This window comes from Lynx canadensis, chromosome C1, assembly GCF_007474595.2.
Source record: "Lynx canadensis isolate LIC74 chromosome C1, mLynCan4.pri.v2, whole genome shotgun sequence".
Classification (NCBI taxonomy): domain Eukaryota; kingdom Metazoa; phylum Chordata; class Mammalia; order Carnivora; family Felidae; genus Lynx; species Lynx canadensis.
In genome coordinates, this window is record NC_044310.1 from 86,996,833 (window position 1) to 87,005,768 (window position 8,936).

Below are 8,936 nucleotides of genomic sequence, written 5' to 3' on the forward strand. Positions count from 1 at the left end.
AGGTGACATTGTCATAGCATTCCTACTGTTTTTGCAATTTCTAATTTAATAATGCTTTTGGCGTTCTTATTCTCCCCTTACTGCTCACTGCTTTTTGTCTATACTTCTTCTAAATAGTTAAATTGACTTTATTCTTGAGATATTGCGTCTTTTTTTTCTTCTCTCTCCTTTTTTTTTTGGATATAGCATTTATGTTTATGGATCACCATATATTACAGAATAACAGCGTACAAGTTGTTATACACAGCTTTTTCCATTCCATTATTTAGTAAGTTATTTTTTGTTACAGTTTTTATTTTTTCATTGGTTAAATAGACCTTCTGATATTTTTTTAACTTCCAAGTGAGTTTAATGTTATTAGTGAAAGAGTGGTAGTGTTTGTTCAATTGTTTTCATTAAAATCTAGTACTATTGCATTGTGATGTGAGAATTTCTGATTTCTGAAATATGCTAAGCTTTTTGGACTAGTTATAAAATATTTTTCTTAAGCACTCATTGAACACATTTTAAATTTTCTCTGCATTTAATAAAGCTCAATGAGTTTGTCTTATTCATTTTTAATGCTTCATTGCTTAAAGGACTGCCTGGGACATAGGAGGCAACTGATAAATAATTGTTGCTTGAATGACGAGTGTATTGAATAATGCTGGGTTTTTTGGGGGGTGTGTTTTGTTTTTTGTTTTTTGTTTTTTTGAGATTTAGAGAGCACTAGTGGTAGAGGTAGAGGGAGAGAATCTTAAGCAGTTTCCATGCTCAGCGTGGAACCCAACACAGGACTTGATCCATGATCATTAGACACTTAACCAACTGAGTCACCCAGGGGCCCCAATAATACTGTTATTGAAATTTAGAACATACATGACTGTATTTCATGGGAGACCTGAGTGGTTCAGTCAGTTAAGCATCTGATGCTTGATTTCAGCTCAGGTCATGATCTCACAGTTTGTGAGTTCTAGCCCTTGTTGGACTCTGTGCTGACAGTGTGGAGCTTGCTTGGGATTCTCTTTCTCTCCCTCTCTTTCTGCCCCTTACCTGCTCATTCTCATTCTCTCTCACTCCCTATCTCTCAAAATAAATAAATAAACATTGAAAAACACAGCAATTTGTCTATATTTTAAAATATATATACATGACTGAATTTCAAAAATGTGTAACCTGGAATAATGGATAAAAAGAAAAAGGGAAAATGGAATCCTGCAGGCAGGATATGAAAACGAAAGGTTTACTCTTTTTAATAAGAACAAACACAAATAATGAATAATGCTTTTATTTTCTCTACTCTCTCTGTTGATATGAAGTTCACTTACAGGGAATATTAAAACTGTGGTAGACTCAAATGTAAATTGACACCTTGATTGTCTATTTGAGGGAGTTTTTTCACTTAGAAGGCTTATATGGAGTCAATGCAGTGTGGTTAATGCATTTCCATGACATCTCACTTGTTTTCAAGTACTTGAGAGTTATCTATTAGTAAATCCAAAATAGTAACAGAAATCTCTTTACCAGTTTTGTTGACAGCATTGTTCACTATGATTACCAATTTTCAAAACTATTTGTATTTAAATACAACTTCCCTTCTATAAGTACTCTTCATCTCTTTGATTGTTTATGAGGCCAATTCAACTTTAATAACTTTTTTGAGATGACAGAAAATATCAGTGGTGACAGAATTAATAACTGAGGTCTTTGTGTATAGACAAAAGGTTTTACTAGTGGTAATATGATTTTCTAATTTTGTGTTGAGATTTGTGACATTAAATTATTTGCCATAGCAACTGTCTGTGTTGTCATAAAACATAGGAAAATGACTTCAATTCAGGTTCAGTAACACAAAACCAAAGGAAAACAAAATGAGAAACACATTGCTAAGTTAAAGATTCTTTTCATAATTTCATTTTTTATATCACTAAGTTAATATCAAGTATTTCTTTGAATATAAAGTATGAATATATACACCATATATGCATATATGTATAATATAAATAGATAATTATAAAATATTTATTATATACCTAAAACATGCTTTTCAGTGACAACATTATATATTAAAATAATCAGTAAATGTGTAATTTGTGAATCACAGTAGTCAAAGTTTGTTTACTTTATGAAAGAAACATGTATTTGCCAACAAAATACTTTAAAATGAAAAAGTAGACTGGGTGCCTGGGTGGCTCAGTCAGTTAAGCATCTGACTTTGGCTCAGGTCATGACCTCATGGTTCCCAAGTTTAAGCCCTGCATCAGGCTCTGTGCTAACAGCTCAGAGCCTGGAGCCTGTAACTGATTCTGTGTCTCCCTCTCACTGCCCCTCCCATGCTCACACTCTGTCTCTATCAAAAATGGATAAACATTTAAAAAATCTTTTAAAATGAAAAATGTAGGCAAGCACATGATTCTATTTGCTTCCTATGAAATCGTGATTCCCCAAGGGATACAATCCACCACCAATAATGGTTAGAGAAAACAAGAGGGAGAAGACTCTAGCAGCCTAGTGGTCCCAGGACAGGGTCTGTCATTTTATAAAGAGGTGATTGTTCTCAGAGTGGAACTTACTTGGAAACACAACCAACACTGAGGCCTATAGTACAACTTGTGTAGGTGCCTTCCTAGAACAAGCACAAGGGCATTCAAGGAAAATGAGTTCAATTGCTTTATAAAAAAAATCCAGAGGAAATGAACATCAGCTCCGACATGTAAAATGCTAGAAGTAATCATTACCATACTTAGAGTAGGAAAAAAGTTATACAAACTGAAAATCAATGACTTTTCTTGAGCCCATCAGAGAATAGAGGTCAAAAAATAACCATCCACCTTGAAATCTAGAGAAATAAGCAAATACACAGAACCAGAATTGAGATCCCTTTCCCTGGAAAGAAGCTGCTGGAGCCTTAAACTAGTAAGAATACTTACTGGTAATATTGACACATTGATAGAGACTGTGTGCAGACTACAGTGAAATGAGAATCTCCTTGAGGTCATACTTCTATGGAGGGTCTCCTTCTGTGGGTTTTATCTCCAAGACCCTCACAAGGAACTTAATGTAAAGAGCCAAAACAAAAATCACCTCATGTCTCTGGGAAGGGAGGGGAAAATGAAACATTTTGCAATATGTCCAGAGCATTCTTCATAATAAAGGCCAGCTTTCCAAGAAAAAAAGATTTTTTTCTAGAGACTTATCTCATCTGTGGGAAAGGGCATTTCTTTGACTCCAGCCCTCTCTAACCTTCCTGTCTCTCCTGAGGTAGGAAATAAAATCAACAAAACTCTTTTGAAGGTAATAACCCAGGGACACAGACCATATGCATTTTATGACTAAAATGTAATCATAACATAATAGAATGCTTCTCTATTCCATGTTTTACTATGACATTAACAACAGCATGGTATAATAACAGTGGATGATAACTAAAATTGCTGCAGGGCTCAGCCTCTATTTAAGAAGGAGTTTTTAGGAAAGCCAGAAGACAACAGGAGAGACAAAAAACAAGGACACAAGAAGAAATTAAAGCCCCTGGCACATACAGCTGCAGTAAACTTTAAGTAGAACCCAACTGCCAACTGAATTACCTAATATTTTAGATTCACCTTTCAATAAAACAAGCGTCATGCTAAAAAGCAAGAAGAAAATGAAGATGATGATCCAAAGTGAGCATCAAAACTGGACTTACATGCAGTGCAGATTTTGGAATTATTACAGAGGACATTAAAATAACTGATTATGTGTGCAATTGAAGAAATAAAACAGGTTAACATATGGGGGGTGAAGATGGAGAGAAACCATAAGAGACTCTTAAAGGTAGAAAACAAACTGAGACTTGATGGAGGGGAGATGGGTGAGGGATGGGCTAGATGGGTGATGGGTATTAGTAGGGCACTTGTAATGAGCACTGGGTGTTATATGTAAATGATGAATCACTGAATTTTCCTGAAACAAATATTGCACAGTATGTTAACTAACTAGAATTTAAATAAAAATTTGAAAAGAGCACCTGGGTGGCAGAATCAGTTAATCCTCCGACATTAGCTCTGGTCATAATCTCATGGTCCATGAGTTTGAGCCCATTGTTGGGCTCTGCACTGATGGCACAGAGCCTGCTTTGGATTCTCTGTCTCCCTCTCTCTCTGCCCCTCCCCTGATCCCACTCTCTGTCTCACTCTCAAAAATAAATACATGAACATTTAAAAATTTTTGAAAAGAAAAAAAATAACTATGATTAATATATTAAGGTCTCCAATGGAAAAAAATAGGCAACATACAAGAAAATATGAGTAATGTAAGCAGAAGGATGGACACTCTAAGAAAAATAAAAAGAAAATACTAGGAATTTGGGGCACCTGAGTGGCTCAGTCAGTTGAGCATCTGACTTCAGCTTAGGTCATGATCTCACAGTTCGTGAATTCGAGCCCCACGTTGGGCTCTCTGCTGACAGCTGAGAGCCTGCAGCCTGCTTTGGATTCTATGTCTCCCTCCCTCTCTCTATGTCCCTTCCCAACTCAGGCTCTCTCTCTGTCTCTCAAAAAAAAAATGAATAAACATTAAAAATATTTTTTAAAAAAAGAAAATACTAGGAATCAAACACTGTAACAGAAATGATAAATACCTTTGATGGATTCATCAGTAGACTGGATAAGGTTAAGGAAAGAGTAAGTGAGCTTGAAGATATGTCAATAATAACTCCCCCAAAAAAATGCAAAGGAAAGAAGGATGAATAATAACAATAAAAAAAGCAGAGCGGAATATCTAAAAATAGTGGGACATTTCAAAAGAGTAATTTATATATAATTGGGAATACCAAAATGAGAAGAAAGATAACAAAGCAGAAGAAAAAATTGGAGTGATAATGACTGAAAATTTATAAAAATTTTGAAAACTAACAAAATTATTGACAGACACCAAACTAGCAATCCACAAAGCTCAGAGAACCAACCAGGATAAATAGTAAAATGTCTACAATCAGGTGTATCACAGTTAAGGTACAAAAACCAAAGACAGAAAAAAATGTTGAAAGAAGCCAGAATAGGAGTAAAAACACCTAACCTAGAAAGGAAAAAAGCATAAGAATTAAAGCAGACTTGTCAGAAATCATACAAGCCAGAAGACAGTGAAATGCAATTTTAATGTGTTGAAAGAAAACAAACATTCAATTCCACATGATTGAAATGCATTCAAATCCAAATAAAGAGAAATGCATTCTGAAGGCAAAAGAAAAAAAAATAGAGAAAATTCTTGGACAACTTATCTAATCAACAAGAAATGGTAAAAGAAGCTCTTCAAAGAGAAAGAAAATAATGCAGACCTTTACTGAAAGAGTTGGCAAAATAATTTCTTCATGGAGAAAACTCCAAAGGTATAAAACTTTATCTTTCATTAAAAAAGGAAAGTCTGGGGGAAAAAAAAATAAATGAATGTGAAATAAAATCTTTTAGTTTACTTACTCTTACTTGACTTGTTTGTTTGTTCAAGTAATCTAACAAACTCTACCGAAATTATAGCATATGGATAAATGCTGGAATATGGAATGACAGCAATTCTATAAGGGACAGAAAGGAGGAATTGGGAATATTTTGTTATAAGTCTCCTGCAGTATTGATGAGATTATATAATGTATTTGAATTTGACCCAGCCTCATTGTAAATGTGCATTTCAAACTCTAAGGAAACCAAAAATATTTCATGAAACAAGCATGTTAACATGCAAATTCAGGAAAGAAAGTAGAATTATATAAAATATTGAACTAAAACCAGAGAAAACAGAAAAAGAGGTGGAGAAGGGACAAAAGAAAAGAAGAATAGGACAAAGAAAAGAAAATTATAAACATGGAAGATGCTATCCAACTATATCAATAATTACTTCTACTACTTTTCCTCCAGACTCAGTGGGAAATCCTTGTTGCCATCCCCTCACCTCCTCCAGTCCCGAGGAGTCCTACAAGTCTCAGTCATGCATAAGTGTATCTCTATCCACGTTGGCCAGGCTGTCCAGATCAGCAATGCCTGCTGAGAGCTCTGTTGCCTGGAACATGACATCCAGCCTGATGGCCAGATGCCAAGTGACAAGACCATTGGGGGAGGAGATGACTCTTTCAACACTTTCAGTGAGATGAGTGTTGGCAAGCATATTCCCAGGGCAGTGTTTGTAAACATGTAACCCACAGTCATTGATGAAGTTCGCACTGGCTCCTACCACCAGCTCTTCCACCCTGAGAAGCTCATCAAAGATAGGAAGATGCTGCCAGTAACTATGCCCAAAGATACTATACCATTGGCAAGGAGATCACTGACCCTGTCTCGGACTGACTTTGTAAGCCGGCTGACCAGAAGCCCAGTTTTCAGGGCTTCTTGGTTTTCCACAAGACACAGCTTTGGAGGGTAACTGGTTCTGTGGTCACCTCCCTACTGATAGAACATCTCTCTTGTCAATTCTGGCAAGAAGTCCAAGCTGGAGTTCTCCATTTACTGAGCCCCCCAGGTTTCCATAGCTGTAATTGAGCCCTATCACTCTATCCTCACTACCCATACCAGCTGGAGCACTCTGATTGTGGTAGACCAGGAGGCCATCTATGAAATTCGTGGTAGAAACCTCTATATAGAACACCAACCTACACTAAACTTAACCGCCATATTAGCCAGAGTGTGTCCTCCATCATTGCTTCTCTCAGATTTGATAGAGCCCTAAATGCTGATCTGACAGAATTCCAGACCAATCTGGTGCCCTCTTGCCACATATGCTCCTGTTATCTCTGCTGAGAAAACCTACTATAAACAGTTTACTGTAGCAGAGATCACCAATGGATTCTTTGAGCCAGCTGTCCAGATGGTGAAATGTGACCCTCAACATGATAAATACACGGCTTATTGCCTGTTGTACCATGGTGGTGTGGTTCTCAAAGATGTCAGTGCTGCCATTGTCACCATCAAGACCAAGCATACCATCCAGTTGGTGGACTGGTGCCTCACTGGCTTTAAAGTTGGCATTAACTGCCAGTCTCCCACTAGGGTACCTGGTGGAGACCTGGCCAAAGTACAGCGAGATGTGTGTATGCTGAGCAACACCACAACCATTGCTGAGGCCTGGGCTCACCTGGACCACAGGTTTAACCTGATGTGTGCCAAGCATGCCTTTGTTCATTGGTATGTGGGTGAAGGCATGAGGGAAGGAGAATTTTCTGAAGCCTGTGAGGACATGACTGCCCTTGATAAGGATTATGAGGAGGTCAGAACGGATAGTGCTGAGGAAGAGGAATAGGGCAAAGAGTATTAATTAACCTGTCTGCTATAATTTTACACTCCATTGTCTTGGGACTGTCTTTTTTCTGTTTTAGAAGCTATCAATTGTGGCCCTCACTTGTTAATAAAAATGATGTTTCTGAAATAACAATAATAATAATAATAATCACTTCAAATGTTAATGGTCTAAATTAAACAATTAAAAGACTGTCAGAGAAAACTAAACACAAACACACAAGACACAGTATATGTTGTATACAAGAAACCTACTTTAATATAAAGCCAAAGATAGGTTAAAAGTAAATGAGTAGAGAAAAATATACCATGCTAACACTAATTTAAAGAAAGATGGAGTTGCTACAGTAATTTCAGACACCTGAATATTTATAGCAGCCTATTCATTACAAACCAAAACTTGGAAGCAGCCAAGTCCTTCAATAGTGAGAAGTGAACAAACTGTAGGATGTCCACACAATGGAATGTTATTTAGTGCTACAAGAAAATGAGCTGTCAAGCCATGAAAAGGCATAAAGGAACCTTAAATGCATATTACTAAGTGAAAGTACCCAATCGGAAAAGACTAAATACTGTACCATTCTGACTATACGATGTTCTGAAAAAGGCAAAACTATGGAGATAGTGAAAATCTCAGTGGTTTCCAGTGGCTAACGGAGAAGATGGGATGAATAGGCAGAGCACAGATTTTTAGGGCGGTTAAACTATTCTGTGTGATACTGTAATGGTGATCCCATGTCATTATACATTTGTCAAAACCCATAAAATGTGCACCACCAAGAGTGCACCATAATATAATCAATGCACTTTGTGTGATAAAGTTGTGTCATTGTGGTAGGTTCATGGATTGTAATAAATGTGTCACTCAGGTGAGGGATGTTACCATTTGGAGGGGCTGTGCATATGTAGGGGAGAGTGTATATGGTAACTTTCTGTATTTCCCACTCAATTTTGCTGTGAACCTAATACTCCTCTAAAAATAAAGTCGATTTGATAACATTTAAAAAAATGAGGGCCCCAGAGAGTCCCAGTTACAACTGATATAAAAGTTAAGCGAGGATTTTTTACTAAAGAACACATTGTAAACAGATATTAAAAATATAAATTTTATATGCTACGTGGAGTTATGAAAATTGCACCCTACAGTTTGAAAGTATAATGAAAATAATCAGAGCAATGAAAAAAATGTGTATTTCTTTAACTAGTGATATGACTGTTTTGAGCAGATTGGAGAACAGAAGCAGATACAGTGTAAGAGAGCTGTATCCTCCTGTACTGATAAGACAGTCCATAAAAAATGTTTACCATTTGACCCTGAAGTATAAGTATATGATACAGAGACATAAAAATGTTAAAAATAGTTACTTCTGGGTTGTGGGTTGATGAATGAAAAGTGCTATGCTAAAAGATATTTTTGTTGTAAGCATTTATATTTATAGGTACATATAGCATGTTTGTATAATTAATTTATATGTCATATGCGTATATACATGATAACTATTTAAAGCATGTTTGGCAATATCATGAGTTTATTTATTTATTTTTTAAATTAAAATTTTTTTTTACATTTATTATTATTGAAAGACAGAGAGAGACAGAGCACTAGTCAGGGAGGGATAGAGAGAGGGAGACACAGAATCCAAAGCAGGCTTCAGGCTCTGAGCCGTCAGCACAGAGCCTGATGTGGGCTCAAAC

At 36.4% G+C, this 8,936-nt stretch overlaps 1 long non-coding RNA gene across 1 annotated transcript in view; it reads left to right on the forward strand.

Annotated features, from left to right (window-relative positions):
• Positions 1-7,078, forward strand: part of LOC115522431 — a 12,364-nt gene extending 5,286 nt beyond the window's left edge. The window contains exon 3 of the long non-coding RNA XR_003971379.1: positions 7,010-7,078. This is a non-coding gene — a long non-coding RNA (uncharacterized LOC115522431). The remainder of the gene's footprint in view (positions 1-7,009) is intronic.
• Positions 7,079-8,936: the final 1,858 nt, after the last annotated feature.